Source organism: Haemaphysalis longicornis, unplaced genomic scaffold (genome assembly GCF_048455015.1).
Source record: "Haemaphysalis longicornis isolate Haplotype H1 unplaced genomic scaffold, Haemaphysalis longicornis Haplotype H1 scaffold_9, whole genome shotgun sequence".
Taxonomy (NCBI): Eukaryota; Metazoa; Arthropoda; class Arachnida; order Ixodida; family Ixodidae; genus Haemaphysalis; species Haemaphysalis longicornis.
The window spans coordinates 61,285,330-61,302,464 of NW_027526460.1; the positions used below are offsets into that span (position 1 = coordinate 61,285,330).

General features: G+C 45.2%; 1 protein-coding gene across 1 annotated transcript in view; it reads left to right on the forward strand.

Annotated features, from left to right (window-relative positions):
- Positions 1-547: 547 nt before the first annotated feature.
- Positions 548-17,135, forward strand: part of LOC144151382 (neuropeptide CCHamide-1 receptor-like) — a 301,358-nt gene continuing 284,770 nt past the window's right edge. Inside the window, exon 1 of the mRNA XM_077682418.1 lies at positions 548-1,169. The gene's annotated coding sequence lies outside the window, so the exon portion shown is untranslated. The remainder of the gene's footprint in view (positions 1,170-17,135) is intronic.

Below are 17,135 nucleotides of genomic sequence, written 5' to 3' on the forward strand. Positions count from 1 at the left end.
GTTGGAAAGTTCCCCATAAATAAGTTTGTTCCCTTTGTTCTAAAATCGTCGTCACCTCAGTGCCGTGTTTAAAACCGCTCCGCTGCTCATCCTCCTTCAAAGAGTTCAATGGTTCATAATTTTTTGCCAGTCTAACCAACAATATTTGTTTCAACTCATCTCCTGGTGTCCAGTGTTTAATTCCTCAGTGCAACAGACGGGTCTTCTGTGAACCTTAATGATTCATTCATTCATTCATTCATTCATTCATTCATTCATTCACTTACACTTGTTTACTCCCGCGCAATGTACTACGGCATACAAAGAGTAAGCGCACTTGGAGGAGATTGCAGAGTAATCGCTGCTTAAAACAATAGAAAAGCCCTGGCCTTAACTTCTAGCGCGCTGGGTCTCCTCAGAGGCTCGGTACTCTTTCCCCTACTTTTCTTCCCCTCCGTTGCGAGGCGCGCCGCGTCCCTTCCCTCGCGTTGCGCGGAAGCGCAACCGTGCGCGCGACCGTGTGCGCCCTGCGTTCTCCCCGGTGCGGCCGACAAATCGTCGCGCACTCGTCGCTCGAGCGCCGAACTGGACGGTCGCTCTTTCTGCGCGCTCGTGCGCTCTGTTCTCGCTCGCAGCAGTGGCAGCGGCAGCGTCCGGACAATTGTCAAATCCAGCGCTGTTTTTCCCCGATCCTTAAATTCTGCCGACCACCAAAATGTTCCTGAACTTTTCTTCCCGGCAGCTGTGATTGATTGCTGTTTGTTCACGCCGCGCCACTCGGGAGTTGGGAGTTGGCGTTCTTCCTCCTTCACCTGCCTGTCAAAGGCGCCCACAAGGAGGATTTATCGAGGAACATCCGGATAACGGCTTCCTTACTCGCCTGTAGGGTACCGGCGTACCGGGCAGTGCGGCGTGCGCCGGGTTTCGAAGAATTCTTCGCCCTTAGAGAATTGCGCGCGATGTTTCTTTACCCCTGAAGACAGCAAGTGCGTCTACAGGTGTTGCGACTGGAAACTAAACGAAAATAAAAGAAGACACCTCTGGGACAAGACGGCGCTGTGTGCGCAAAACTAGAACAGTGCGCGTGTGACTTCGTTTCTGTTCGTATCCTCTCGGTGGTCTTCCTAACATTTCTGCGTGGTTGGTGTCCAGTGTTCTTCGCAGCAGACACATCGGGAATTTCTTCTAAGGTAAGCAATTCCACATGCAGAATTCAGGTGGCGCGAATTTTTTTCATTCTTGGCGCATTTGATATTTCTAACTTATCGGTCGCTGGCTGGGTGGTGCCGAATATTTGTGTTACCACGCGAAACATTTTCTTCCCTGTTTGCTTACTTCATGAAAGTAATCGTAAATAGAAAATGACTGTTAACCTTAAAGTACGAAAAGTATTTTGTTTACTCGGATTACAAATTTGTACTTTTCTCGCAGTTAGCATGTGTGTGTGTGTCCCGCTCACTTGTCTCTCTTTTTGCACGCCATTTCGGGCTCTGTATATTTTAAGTGTAATATGGATCGCTGAATTGAAAGCTGATTTGATAGGACCATTCTTCCTCGCTGAATAAGGCACGTGCCTATCCTGGTGGGGTGGAAATTAGAACAAAATTGATATAGTAAGAAAGTGTTTTGGGCGGGTCAATCAAAGACCCCTCTTATCTCGAGGAGTGAAGACAAAAGCCAATGGCCAAAGAGGATGCCCCTGCCCTGCCTAACAAGACGAGACCGTCTTCGACAATTCAACCAAGCTTTTCCTGTTGATGCTTCTGGGACCAATTCTCTAACGTAAAAATTAATCCGGGTTTAGGCTTCATTTCGCTCGATTTGCTTTCTCCCCCCGCCGAGTGAGGAGAATTCAGCGCACTTTTTATCAATGTCCGCCTTTTCTCGCTGCGATTTTTATTAGTGCACAAAAGAGGAGCTAAGGCGCTTTAAAGGGATGGTTTAATGGCTCAACAAAGGGTTTCCATAACTTTTTCCAAATATTGTAAGCAATAGAACAAATTACTTAGCCGCCTCAATTTCTGTCATCCCACAGGAGTAAACTTATCATGCAGCCACCTTCAGCCCATGTTACTAAACAACAAGGGTTCATTTTTATGTTCACACAAAGAACGCATAAAGCAAATATTACAAGTACTACTACTAAAGTAAACAAACAAACTTACGAAGTAAACCGCATTCTGGACGTCAATTGTCAGAAAGACGCTGATCCGCTCTTTTTGGTGTCATTTTAAATATAAAGTTTAGTAGTGCTTCCGTCATCGCGCTTCTTGGTAAAATGGGACAAAAATTGCGACTCACTTTGTCCGTTCATGTTTGGAGCTGAAAGAAAAACAAAAAATTGTGCCGGGAAGTTCTTTTCGAAAATTCCGCCACCCTGTCGCTTCGGTTTAAAACAGCGGCATTCAACACGTTAAACTTTCACGACGGCTTTTTCTCCCAGCCCGCGTTGCTCCGTGTGGCCTATTTTACCGCTCAGCGGGTCGAAAGTTTGTGTTCGATAAAACCGGCCTCCTTTCTCCTTCGTCCTTGGAAATTTCTTGTTCTGCCAGAATACTCTATACCTTCTAACCGCAGGCTCCCTCGCAGCCCTGTCAGGGATATTTATTTATTTTTATTCGCGACGCGATCCAGACTCTTTGCAGCCGATATTTTTGTGTGGTGCGTGGTAGTAACTTCAAAGAAAACGCTTCTGCCACAGAAGCCACCAAGCTCGCTTGAACTCTGCGTTTCGAAGCACGAAAAAAAATGAATCTATGTTACTATGTTTGAGAAAATCTCTCTGGAGAACCACAAGGGCCACTTGGCGTACACAAAGACCGTCGCGTGGTCGCTTCCCTGTCAGTTTAGCGCTCACCCTATGCGCGCACCCTCATCCCTTGAGGATTCCTTTTCGCGCTGCGAGCAGCTCTTCCTTAAACCGATAAACCGGAAAATAAATTTTACAACACGCAAGTGGCGCATTCGCCCTGGAGGAATGTTTTAAACAGTTAAGTTCTTTCTTACGTGCTGCTTGATTTTTGCATCCCAATATGACAACGATCGAGCAAACAGCAGCATCACGAAGAGTAAGTGAAATTAAAGCCCCAAAAACGAAGGCAGCTCCCCACTAACGCATAACGCTTGAGGGTAGCGAAGCTGTTTGCAACCTTGACGACCATCACGAGGGTTCAAGTCCACGATTGCAGCCGATTTGCTTCTTCTTCGCTGCCGCAACGACCTATACTCCATCATTGTTGCTATAAGTGTGAGCTTTTTTCATTTTTTTTGGAAGTGATAATCATTGGACATAACCTCGGAGCAGCGTACGCTATGACGTGTCTTTCTCGTTCCGCCACGAATACGGCGAACTCTGGAGTGTTTCTCGTTCCGAGGAACTATTGCCGCCATTACGGTGAACGCTAGCTTTTTTTTGGCCAATAATGGTCAGTCTCTTTAACTGGGTATGCTTGGCTTGATGAACGTGCGCCGGGGACGCTGGGTGGTCGCTCCCGAGGCCCGCACACAGGAGCGCTCGGCGTTTTTGTGGGTCTTTTAGCTGCGGACACCATCCACTAACAATTTGCCCAACAACTTCGCTAAAAAGAACAGTGCCCCAATCACACTATACGCACACGACTAAAGCCTTTCTAATTGTCGGCGGCTACGCGACGGCTAACAGTGTGGCCAACCGTGCAGCTCTAAGATTTCAAAAATGTCTAAAATGAAAAGCAAGTGCGAGGATGTGGCCCAAAATGCGATTCTGTTCGCGGCAGAACGGAATCTCTGCTCCAGACAAAGTGAGTGCCCCTGGGACAAGACTTGGCAAATAGATTAACAAGGCTACACGAATGAAGGCGCTTTCATTTTTTCAGTGTAGAAGTTATGTCAAGTATACATCTCTTTTTGCATTTATTACCGATATATTGGCTCAAGTGTTTTTTTCGCAACTGAAACATTTGTAATGAGTTACCGCGATCTCTCAAAGAAAAAGCAGACAGCTCACAAGCAGCCACAAGAACCTGGCTATCGGAAGAGAAAAATACAGAGTTCGCAATCAGAGACGTAACCAGTAACATTACGAACACCGTAGATGAGATTATGTAAGTGGCGGAAAGCTTTTGCGGCCAATACGACTCTAGCAAACTAAGGCAAGAAGCAGGAGACGACGTCAGTATTTGAGGACGATGGGGGGATCTTTTTCGTAGCCAGCCGTTTCGGACCTACCCGGACGTTTTTTGAGCAATCAAATAACCAAGGAATAGTAAAAGGCAGCGGTGGGAAAAGGAGAAAATATGGACTGAGCTCCTCTATAGTTAGCGAAGCGTCGGGGAGACAGAGAGAGAGAGAAAGAGGGGGGGGGAGGGAGAGAGAGACAGCAAATTTGTGTATTACATTGCTGACACGTAAATACGCAAGGGACGAGAAAGGACAACAGAGACAAGCGTTTTTATTTATTTATTTATTTATTTATTTATTTATTTATTTATTTATTTATTTATTTATTTATTTATTTATTTATTTATTTATTTATTTATTTATTTATTTATTTATTTATTTATTTATTTATTTATTTATTTATTTATTTATTTATTTATTTATTTATTTATTTATTTATTTATTTATTTATTTATTTATTTATTTATTTATTTATTTATTTATTACGCAAAGCAATGGGGAGGAATGCTCAGTTCAAGACCCCTTCAGCTTTTCCAGCCTCAGCAGCCCGCAACACCAGCAGACGACTTATCTTGAAGTCGAAGCTGGTCAGAGCTTTCTCCCAAAGCTCGTAAGAATGCGAGATTGCGCGGATCTAGCCGGAATGGACGCCGCCCGCTACGATATGAAAGGACGTGCCGGGAGAGTGGCAGGATCGGCATAGCGGGGAATATACGGTGGGGTGCAATATATGGCATTTAGTGGGATGAGGGAAGGTATTTGTCAGGAGGGCGTGGAGCTGCCGTTCCTTTTCTTTGGTTAGGTGTTTACGCGGTGCTGGGTAATGGATACGCTCTGAGTTGTTCCTGTATTATCTCGTGATACGTGATCAACGGAATCTGCCTTCCGGCTCGCCTGCCTGGGCCTGCCGGATTAACTCTCGGGCTATCATGAGTAAAAAGCCACGAAAGTGAATCAGCGCAGAAGCGAGCACGTCAACTTTTTCGTTAGCATTCGTTAATCTGAAATAACAAAAAATGAGCAGTGGCTTAGCTCGGCTATGCCAGGATATACGTAGCGTGACCTAAGGTTCAGCTGGTTATTCTTAGGTTTCCCGGTTGTCTAGGCTTAGCTGATTATCACGCTTACTGTTGCTAAAACGATTTCCAAACCAATCCAATCCAATCCAATCCAATCCAGTTCAATCCGGTCCAGTCCAGTGACTGCTCTTCGCGCATGGCTGCTCCCGCAGCACGGCTTTCCAGGAGCCACGCGAAACAGCTATCAAGAGGCTCCGGCGCAGCGTCAGACTTAGCTACTGCGCAACGGAAGGCACGCGCCGGCGCCAGTGCGTCTGCCGTGGCTATGACGTCACTCCTCTGGAATGCGCAGACCGGCGGATGTGCAGACTCAATTCTCTACACACCCGTACTCTTATTGGATTGGATTTCAATCCAACACAATCCAATCCAAGCCAAGTCAATACAAATCAAGCAAATCCAAGCCAATCCAAGCCAATCCAACCCTATCCAAACCAATCTAATGCTCCTCGCGCTTGCGCAGAACGGCCCTTCACGGCCCACGCGAAACTGCTCAACCTCGGCCAGTGTAGCTTACGCTACAATATTCTTCCAGTGGTTGAGAACGTTACGTCGTATTGAGTGCCTCAAATAAATAGCTAAATAAGTGAGTGTTTTGTTTTTACAGTATTGTGTTCCCACGGAAACACAAGTGAACGATCTCTTGTACTCGACACAATCCGGCTCTTTTAAACAGCATAGCGGGTTAGTGTTTATATTAAAAAGAAAAACAAGGGCCTTGTCTTCGCGCTACAGGAGCAGCTTAGCGTTCACAACGGAGTTAACATATCCGCGCAAAACGGCACTTTCGCGGGGCCACTTGGCTCGTGAAACATTGCTTAATAGGTAAAGATAAACTGAAAGTCACATTGCTATGTTCTACCGCTTTTGTTTTCAGTCGTGGCCGCGTTGGCGTGGAGTTGCTGTTTTTTTATTCCCTCCAAACGTACTGGCCTTGCTAGCTTTGTACAACGTGAATGCGATAATAACTTTATTACTTAGCTCTAGCAGAAAACGGTAGATTTATGCACACTACGTAAAACCGACCCAGTTCCGAAATTTTTTCTTTACCATTTGTTACGGAAGCAGAGACAAAAGTTCTAATTTTTTCTGAACTGTTCTGAAATAAGTTATTAGCCCCTCAAACGAGGAACTAAACTACAAATGCTATTTTACTGCTTTCAGGCTTTCGGACTGTGTTTATTTCTCCCAGAAAACATCGATTTGTTATTGGTAACCCACAACCCAGTTTACGTGCTACAGCTGGTTTTTACTTGTGGTATTCGTTAAGAACTGCGGCACGCAGCAGAGTGGTTGGTGTGCATCAAGAGTAAAACGGTCTACAAGACTCATGCAGAACTACTTCGCGACGATGAGGATGGCTGTCAATACGCAGTGGTAGCACCCGGGGTCACGGAAAGGTGTTCGGGTCGGTCACAGGTCGGTCGGTTCAGACCGGTCAGTGCCAAAGGTTAGAAATAAAGCCGTTTTTTGTTCAGTCTCAATGTCGTTGTCGGGCACCTCGGTTGGTCGCCGAGGGCCCGACAACCACGGCACGTATGTTAAAAATATCGCAGACTTACCTGCTCCATGTTTTTCCCATGTACCCCTTGCTATATCATTCGATATGGCACTGGGCACACTTCACGGCTGGTCCCGAGCCACTATTAGACCTCGATTCCCCACCGCCAGATGACGAAGCGCATTTGTTACGCGTTCGAGTACACCCCCTAGCGCTAGAGAAAATAATTAAATATTCACTAACCAGTTCTTTCTACAAGCTGGTGTGGTACCGTGGACCGACTCCTGTCATAAACGCTCTTGACCAACTGCATCTTCAGAAAATGTATGAGTGTTATCTTCACGGAACCATAAACTATAAAATGCTGTCAAACAATTCAAGTTATTGAAGCTTGAACCGTGATATCTCTTCCACTATTCCCTACCTCCGTGTCCCTCTCCTTCCCCATCAGGACACTCCTGCCCCCTCAGACAATAAAGCTATTCCTCCTCCTCCCAAACATAGGTGCTCTGATATCACGTGTAACAGCGCATCATATTCGTCTCTTCGTTTTAATGGATGCGCCTGGATCTAAGTGTCCCGAATATGCGGGCGCAGGAAAATAAAACACCTGCAATTCAGACGCGAAGCAATAACTGGTTGCGGATTTAACTAAAAAAAAATGAATCATTTCTTTCCAGTGCCAAAAACTCTGAATGAACACATACAAAATGTCACTAGGATTAAAAAAGAATGCGTCCCTGTAATTCCTACATTTTCGTGTAGGGTTTCGGCAATGTCGGCCAACACGGTCAAAAATACCAGCCACATTTTACTGAGAGCGAACCATTTCCATATGAATATGCAGGTTTCTGACCCTTGAAAACGTTCGAAGAAGTTTGTTACAAAAATATTTCAGAAAATGTTCGCCATTCGGAAGCTAATGCGTCAGGCAACGACGTATCCTCATCGACGTCGGTGCCTCACTCAAAGTTTAAGCACGGGTTTCAATTCATTCCACGAATAAGTATTCATTGGCATCACCGCCGGAAGATCGTTTAAGTATCTGTGAGTGCGAATGTTAGTCAACTACAGCTGGCAACGGTTTGCTTTGAAGGTAAGCCTACGAAGTCTACGAAGGATTTTGTAACATCGAACAATGTGTATTCATCGTGTTTCGTCCATTTTTGTCTCCTTTTTACCAATTACGCAAAGAAATTCCAGACACTTAAACAGGGGCTTCAAGCAACAAGAAAATGCTATTGATCCGGAACTCACTAACCTTCGCTTTTCTGTGAACCATAAAAGTCCACGAACGAAAAAGAGGAAAACGATAGTTTTCAGAAACGGCACTTTTTTGTTGTTCTCGTCAAAAGTTTAGCCCTGTTTAACGACTCTTTAGAAACCATTTTGCTCCAGGTGTAAATGAGGCGTAGCTGAAATTAAAGAAAGTAGCCGTACGGCTTTAAAGACGACCTTCCAAAAACTTCGTCGCCAGAAAAGAGGCCTCCTGATTACCGGTCCCCAAGAAGATGACCGCGCGCTCCATTTTGCGTCCCCTTCGTTGGCGCCACTGCTGGCTAGAAGCTGGCTTTATAGTCGACACGTTACAGACATTGTACCGCCATCTCCCCCGCCTTTCATCGCTGTGGCCCGCTTTGTACAGCCCCTCCGGCCGGGGTGTACTTTCGTTGGTGTCCCTTTTGACGACGGGCTACCGTAGCTGCCGCTTCCGAAGCCTGGGCTAATGGAAGTGGCTGCCGCGGCGATAACTCCATAAGACGTGTTAAACCCCGTTTCAGCACTCTGCACTAGAGAGATAGGTGGGAGAACCTTTTTTTCTGCCTGAGTAGAACAGTTGACCTGAGCGAACTGGCTTCAACAAAACTGCTCTTGAAAGATAACAATAATAAGGAAAGGTACTGAACCGGAATCCATCTCCTGATAATGCTCGCCCAAGCGTTCCGATAACAATTGGTGCGCGGGACTGGGCAAGTTCCGGCTTAGACTAAGTTAGCCTGCCTTGATGGCGTATTTTTGCCTTTCAGGAACGTCAAGCAGTGAACTCACATTGTTGTAAATTTAGTGTTTTTATACTGAGTGTTTTATTAGCTAAAAACTGTTTCATGAATGTGTGATGTTCTCGTGTGTTTTGCTGCTGTGTATGTGTACACGGTGTATTACTTTTTTTTCCATGAAACGTCGAATACCCTCCGTCGGACGAAGGCAATGGTTGGCTCGCGAAGCTTTACTTGCGGAAATAAAATGGCGAAGTTCCAGAGGGAAAGTCAGAGCAAAGTCAAAGCGTCAACGATCAAAGTGCAAACAGCCTGAACGTCAAATTCCAAACTCAGACGACGGCAAAGAAATTACTCACAAAAAGGCTAAGCCCCCCCCCCCCCCCCCTCCCCCCCTTCTCCTCTTGTCAACCAGGACGGAACGGCGCAGTCGGATAGACGTCGGCTTCAAAACGCAAGGGAGCCGGTTGGATTCCGACCACTGAAATTATTCTTTCTTGCATCATCACCGTCATAATCATAATAACAATAATATAAAACAACAATAATAATAATGATGTGAGCTCCCAATGGTGGCTTTTTTTCAGGGCGTTTTGGTTACGACACTGCCATCAATATTTTCTGTTCACAGGGGCCAAAGACTAAATTTTAGTGGTGACAGTCGACCTGCCGCAGCATTTCTACCTTTTTTCCACATATGATAAGTAGCACAGCCAAAGTGAGAGCAAGATAGAAACGTGCGCTTATTTTGTGCGATTTTTGAGCGCCATTATCATTTGCATCAAATCCCGGCAATCCTTTCTGTTAAGTCGTTATTCACCAAATCGCTCAAAACTAGGGATGTACTCTAGCTCGTAATGTCACCGTTGTAGGCACTTATAATTGGACGTTTTTATTCGTTACTGACAGAAAGTATTGAATCAATGAGACGTTTTATATATTGCCAAAAACACCTATGTCAGTATGTGCTAACTTGTGCATAGACAGTAATGTGCCTTCCCTGAGAGTGCGTTCACAGGTTTCGAAGCGCATACGCTTTTTTGTTGCTGACTCATCTAGTAATTCCTGACTTAAACAACGCCTTTCTTACCGTGTCTGTGTTCCAGAAATAAAGCGTTCTTTTTTCAACGCCCGCCACCGAAGAGCAAGGCAATGATTGCCGTACTGCGACAGCTGGGCAGTGTTCTTCTGGCCCTGTGACAACACTATTCACTCGAAAAAAATAAAGGAGGAGACTGTGCGTCACTGATCTTGACGATACCCTAAAAAACGGCGGACGCTAATGCGAAACGCACAATAATGATAAGGTCAAGAACAAAGGGATATATAAAGTGGCGGAGCTGTCTGGAATAACACAATAAAAGTTAATGATGTTCACGCTTGTCAGAAGGCAAAGATTCAAGAAACGTCGAAAGAAAAAAAAGAGCTTCAGGGTAAAGAAAAAGAGGATTTCCCTTAAAAAATATATATTAAAATAGAATGATAGAACGAATGTGGAATATTTTTAAAGACCAACGAGGTTACGCTCAACGTGAGTGGGATAATGAAAGCCACGGAAGTGTTACAGGATGAGCGGTACGCTAACAACGTCAGGTCAGAAGACAGTACTTAAATGAGTACCTTGGGTCGCGAGGTTCAAATAATGCCAAAAGGCCACGTGGAAAAGGCGCTCAAGGGCACGAAGCGAGGTATAGCTGCAGAATACGGACGAGTAACCGAGCAACAGCTAAGAAACAGAGGACACATTTTAATAGAAAGGCTTGCCAAATGAGTGTTCGAGTTCCTCAGGACTTAAAAAATACCCTCATCATCGAAAAATGTGATCTCATGTTGGTTCGAAAGGATGATATGAAAGAACTTAACAATCGCGGGCTCGTTAGATTACTCTCTGTTATATACATGTTTTTATAGAAGTATTAGTTACGTTCCCAAACGAGGCATAAGAATTCTATCGACTGAAAAAGCAGGCTTGATTTTTTGGGCCCTACTGATTTCACTCATCTCATCTATCCGGTTATTGTGGAATCAGTGGAGCATAAAATTCCCTTTGTGTAAAGTTTCTAGATTACAGAAAAGCGTTTGATTATTAAGACACCACCACGCTACTTAACAATTCAGAGACAAAGAAATTGAGGAGACTTCCTTAAGAATCTTGAATGATAAGTACGAGGAAAGCGTGCACAGATTTATTCTTCACACAAACAGGTAAAAGTTCTAACCGAAAAAAAAGGGTGACACCAGGAGTCACTATCTCTCCATTATTGTTTAGAGCGGGTCAGGAGGTGGTATTTAGGAATTGTTTGTATGAACGCAAAAAGCGGGCGAGTTGATTTACGTTTCTCTTGAAAGGCTTTTAAAAAAACATGGACGCAGCCGAGAAAAAACATGCGCTCTGTTTGTGGCTTTCCTTGATGACGTCCGTATTTCTTGTGCCTTTTCAAGCTGGGAGTTGTTTGCAAGCTTCTCTGCTAGGGGTCAGAAGCCCGTGTAGCCGCAGAATATTTAGGCCCCTTCCAATTTTTCGCCGGCATTGTCTTCTTCAGTGAGAAAACGAACGCCTGAGAAAAGCCTCACAACTGTACTAAGAAAGCTCCGTCATGGAAGCAAATGAACTCTAAAGAAATCAGAAGTACACTTTTAGATGGAGGAAGTTGTCTTTATGTCCTAGGTTCTTCAGTTATTGAAGGAGTGTACGAACATGACTATCTTGTACGAAATTTCAGTGGTCATTCATATTACTACATGGAGGAAATAGGGCGTGGAAACAGTATGGGCTGGTCAACATTGGGCAAGCACTCTAAAACAATGTTAGGGCTGCCTTTGCTTCCAAACAAAAAGTGCACAGCCGAAGCTTACTTGGGTGAGTAATTCATGCAGAAACGTTGCGCCCAACCAAATACCTTAAATCAACCTGCGGTCAGCCAAATGACCTATCAGAAAAAGGATAATGGCAGTAAGCATTCGCGATATAAAATTGAGCGTCTTCTATCACGAGACAAATTCTGGGGGAGGACGCACTACCTCAAACAAGAACTAGAATTCGGCCGAGCATGTAATATATTGTGCTGTATACAGAGGGGCCTTCCAGGTAATAGAGTGAGTGACCCGTGACATACGGGTTTATACAAAATGAAGAAGAAAAGCTCAATGAAATAAAAAACCTCAGAAGTAAAAGATTGGAATCAGACGAGGCAATGCACGTGGTTGTAAGTCTATATTCCCCTGTCATTTTATAAATGGATCAGGTTATTTTGACATTAACCTTGCGTTTTCTTTTTATTTGTTTGTTTGCTTTTTGGTTGGGGGTGGGGGGGTTTGGCGCTGCCAGCTGGGCAGTGTGTAGGGCCATGTGTGTTGCATTCTCCTGTGAGTTGCATTAGATTGTTCTCCGGCTATAATGCACCTCATAGAAGAATACAATACCGATGGCCCTGCGCACTGCCCAGCGGCAAAGCCCAAAACAACCCCCCTCCCAGCAAAAAAAGAGACAACGCAAGGTGTGCAAAACCAACCTTTTTCAATATTGAAATAACAGGTAAATGTTGCAAATTAAAGGGCATCATTACGAGTTAACATTGCAGAAACCATAACAACTTCAAAAGAGAATGGGGGAGATTCACTCGACGGGACAGGCTGCCTACATACGGGGAAATCCGCGCCCATTGCCATTTGGCGCGTACGATTTTTTTTTTTAATTTCCACACCCATCTCTATCCCGATTCTTGGCAGTCAACTAGCGCCAGCTCCAGCCCCGCTTCTTCCCCACCCCTGCCATCATGTTTGCGGTATTTCCTGACACATGCGTAAAAGCATTTCAGTATTGGTGCGCCCCTCACGCACCATTATCCCACATTGAATGGGCCTGTGATAGCATCCCACTATCCAGGCACCGATTCCACGCCATTCTCTCTACCATGGCCGCCATGCGTTACCCAAACCTTCAAGTCCAAGAATACACGGCCCTCTTGGCTTGCGGCACCGGACTTCTGCCCAAAAAAGGGCCCTGCTGTCCGACGGATAACGGCGAGGACGCTGTTGGCCTAATCACCCCGGCTGTGGCAAATTAAAGTTATTCTGTCTTGCTGTCTGCCTCCAGCTAGGTTACAGCATTCCTTGAATGTTTCTAGCCACGGCCACACATTTTGTTCGTTTTCGCTTGTTTTTGCGCAAACTTGCATGATCTGACTAACCGGAGTAAAAGACGAAAACAGTAAGCAAACAATAAGACGCACGAGCGCACCACAAGCAAATCAGGTTTTTATTGATAAACACAATACGAAACAGGTGCTGTCAACAACGTTTAACAGGAAACTTCCCATACGGCAGGAATCAAGGCACCTAATAGACCCTGACAACGCCATCATTTTAGTAAAATGTTTGTTGACGGGCAAATCAACATGAACACAGCCACCTTCTTGTTGATTTGTCCGGTTTGTTGATGTTTGTTGTTGTTGATGTTTGAAGTTTCTTAAGGAAATCATCGTACTAGCGAACACTAAACAGAGACAGAGGCAAAAGAGGTGACGAAACACACGCTAGAACTTCAACTCAGTTTATGCACCAGAAACACGAAAAGGCTATATATACATGAAGCGTGGAAAGGGTAAAAAGCACTGAACACAAACCAAATAAAATAAAATAGTATCGCATTCGTCACACTTGCTCATATAACAAAGCCACCTCACAGTTCCCGCCAATATCACTCGGCGTAAATTAAACTTACACGTGTGTTCGGCTATCACCCCTCACCCGTGCACAACCTGCTCCCCCTCTCCAAAAAACCGATTTCCTTTTCAGACAGTGCCAAGGATGGTGAACTGATGCACCTTCCCCTTTCTCTATTTATCATGAAGGCCTCAAAAATTTCTCGTTTTATCTGCGAGGAAGACCTGTACAGAATGCGCGTGTGCAGAAAATCCTTGGCACTGTCTGAAAAGGAAATCGGTTTTTTGGAGAGGGGGAGCAGGTTGTGCACGGTTGAGGGGTGATAGCCGAACACACGTGTAAGTTTAATTTACGCCGAGTGATATTGGCGGGCACTGTGAGGTGGCTTTGTTATATGAGCAAGTGTGACGAGTGCGATACTATTTTATTTTATTTGGTTTGTGTTCACTGCTTTTTACCCTTTCCACGCTTCATGTATATATAGCCTTTTCGTGTTTCTGGTGCATAAACTGAGTTGAAGTTCTAGCGTGTGTTTCGTCGCCTCTTTTACTTCTGTCTCTGTTTAGTGTTCGCTAGTACAATGATTTCCTTAGTCAGTAACCAACTCGTCCAACTTGCCGCCTTAGTTGATGTTTGTTGACAGGCAAATCAACGTCAACACAACCACCTTCTTCTTGATTTGTCCGGTGGTTGCAGGGACATGGGATTGTACGGTATTCGGTATTGCTTTACCTACATTGTAGAATTCACCAACCTATTTAACTCCGTTAAAGCTGCGTTCTTCTCTATTGAGGCCCTACCTCAAAAGCGCAATTCCGTAAACATCGAAGGGCTATCAAGTGTTCATACACAAAAATATTTGTAGTGTCAACCAAAGTTAGCCAACACGCACCCATGTTCATTGGATAGCACGTGCGTAGAACTTGTAAGGAGGTGGGAAACAGTAGAAGAAATGACCGACTGACCAATACGACAAATATATTGTAATAAATTTAAACTCTTATCACCGTAGTCTAGTATATCAGTTTTTAGCGACACTACAATAACTTTTTAACGAATCATCTTACAACAGAGAGAGATTAAGACGACCTTGCTGGCGACCGGTAAAGATATAATTCTTTAGTCACAAGCTTCTTTACGAACAGTCTGTCTGCATTGCCGCGGAAACCGACGCGAACGGTATCGTAACTCCTAAACGTGTGAGAACAAGGGGAAAGGAACTAACAAGTAATAGCTGTCTCAGAAAACGTGGTCTTGTTCAGAAGAATGTGGCGGAAAAGTCCGTCGTTAAAAACGCCTTTTTAAAAAGCACCGCAGAAGTTTTTCTTCTTGCTTTCCAGCAACGCGTCGAGTGTGAATTGATAGCACGTTTATAGAGCACATCTATTTCCGTACGACGCTCAGGAACAAATTTGGCAGCACGAGGTTTAGTTCATTATTGAGTCCATGAGGTTTTCAGAACAAATAGGCATTTCCGCTTTGATTACCTCTTTACACGTGCGTGCACCGCTATTCACCCACACTGGCATTAAACATGTAATATAGCAAACATAGGTGCGCACAACGCTCCCTTGTATTACAACAGCCTCAAAGCAATTTGCAGCCAGACCTGAATCGCATCGCCTCCACGTGCGAAGTTATTAGGGCTAAACTTCGGCGGGTGCTGCCGGTGACAGAATGCAATCCTCCAGGACAATTGAGCGATAAAATCAGAGCCGTTTCAGTCGAAGTGGTTTCCTTGACCTACTTCACTACGTCGTTGCCAGAGCCTGTATAGCAAATTAGCGTATACAGTTCAGTTGAATTAAGCAAACCTGCTAAAACCGCGCATTCGGCCGAAAGTTTCGTGAATGTGTAGCGCGAGGCCAGCGCTGAAATAAATCTGTGAGACATCACAATGCCTGTTTATGCAAATTGCCTGCTTGAATTAGTTCGGGGACAGTGAACTTGCTCAAGAATGTCTCTGCACTTTCCTACAAGGGAACTCCGTCGGCTTTCGTTTGCGTATACAGGACGCTATAATGCGCTCTCTTCTCATTCCGCATAATTGCCGCATACATGTTGCGTTTTCCGATGTCACTGCTTTTCTGCCTGCTATTGTTTTACAGTGACGCTGCATACGCCGTGAACTGCGGTGTTTTTCACCGGTCGTGAATGCATAAAAAAGAGCTATGCGTGACTCCTCGCTTCGTTTTGGTTGACGAAACAGCCCATCACATAGAACCACTTGTGCCACAAATGGTTGTTGGACAGTGGCTAAGAATTGATGAAGGCTCCACGCACCATGCTAGGAATGTCGGCCTCATCTAGTCTGATCTCTCGCCACGAGAACTGGATAAACTAGTAATGTTTCTGTGTATCTAAGTACGCTTCGCTTTAACTTCGGAAAAACAGCCCCTGGCGGTTACCCACTTATTCAGAGCGAACGTGTGTAATGGCCAATATTTTGCTAAGGCTGCGTGCCCTAAGCTAATAGTATTTACCTCCTCCAGTCCTAATTCTTGCTACTTGAACTGGGTGTACCGCTTCTTGTCAAGTTTGGAGACATCGAAATTGAAGTTGCATAATAAAAACATCCCCTGGCGCAGCCCCGCAGCCACAGTTTGGTAACAGCCCGTGAACTGAATTGGGTAAGCTTGCAAAAGGGCGGCATGCCGCATGCTAGGTATGCCGGCCAGCTGTCCTACCAGCTCTTGCTACTTAAATTTAATGGACCCTGACTTGTTTGCCTTGGAGCATGCCCACCGAGTCCTGCGACCGCTACCACATGAGTGTGGTCATCACATTTAACCTAGGCAAAGTTGGTGTGTGCAACGTTATGGACGTTAGCTTTGGGCAAGCTTGGGGTTTTATATAGGGTAGAGGTTGTTGTGCCGTCTTTTGCCTCCACAGTGCATACATCCTGGCCGGGCCTGCCATAGTTCTCTGCTCTCTGACTTAAACGGGAGTCGATGGGTTGTAAATACAACACAGCTTTCTTGCCCATAGACAGAATGGATGCGCAGTTTTTTCTGGTGTAATGAGAAAACGCAAAAAAGCATGCGGAGCAAATTTAAAATTTTTGTACGCTTCGCGTAGTGTTCCGCAGTACCGCGGCAGTTGCTGAAACATTTCGTGGTAACACTTTCTCCTTCTCCGCAATTGGACAGTTTGTTAGTTCCCAGTGCGAAAGCAGTAATTCGTTCATGTTCTGTAAGGAAAAGGTAAGCAAAACAAACGTCTACAGAAGTGCATGCGAAACAGCATCACGTTAAGGTACTTTAGCAATAGCCCATGTTACTAACGCGTCGCGTTAAGGATCTTGTCTGGCAGAAAACCCGGCGTCCACGGTGGCGTTGACCACGAGCAAATAGAAATGGCGTCAGTGAAAAATCCCGCAGCACTACCTTGCGATGTCCCCTGATAGCCCAGGGGATCGCAAGACGTTGCCCTAACAGATGGCGTACAAGAAGAAACGGAAAATCCCGCCGCTAGCCGGCGCCGTGCAAGAAATGGAGTGTTGTGTTACGGCCGCTGGATGAGAGCGCACGCGCGGCTGTGTCATTACTAGTAAGTCAGTGTGGTACTCAAGGGCATGATAAGCGAATGATAATCCTATGCGAACGAGGCCCAATATGCCATCGCGTTCCACGGTCTATGGCGAACCTTAAGCCTCCTTCAAATTTAACATCGTAAGAGCTCACTAACACTTCGAACTTTCGTTAAAGTAACATGCTGCGACGCCGTTTCACAAGCAGTCTTGCATCGGCCCTTTGG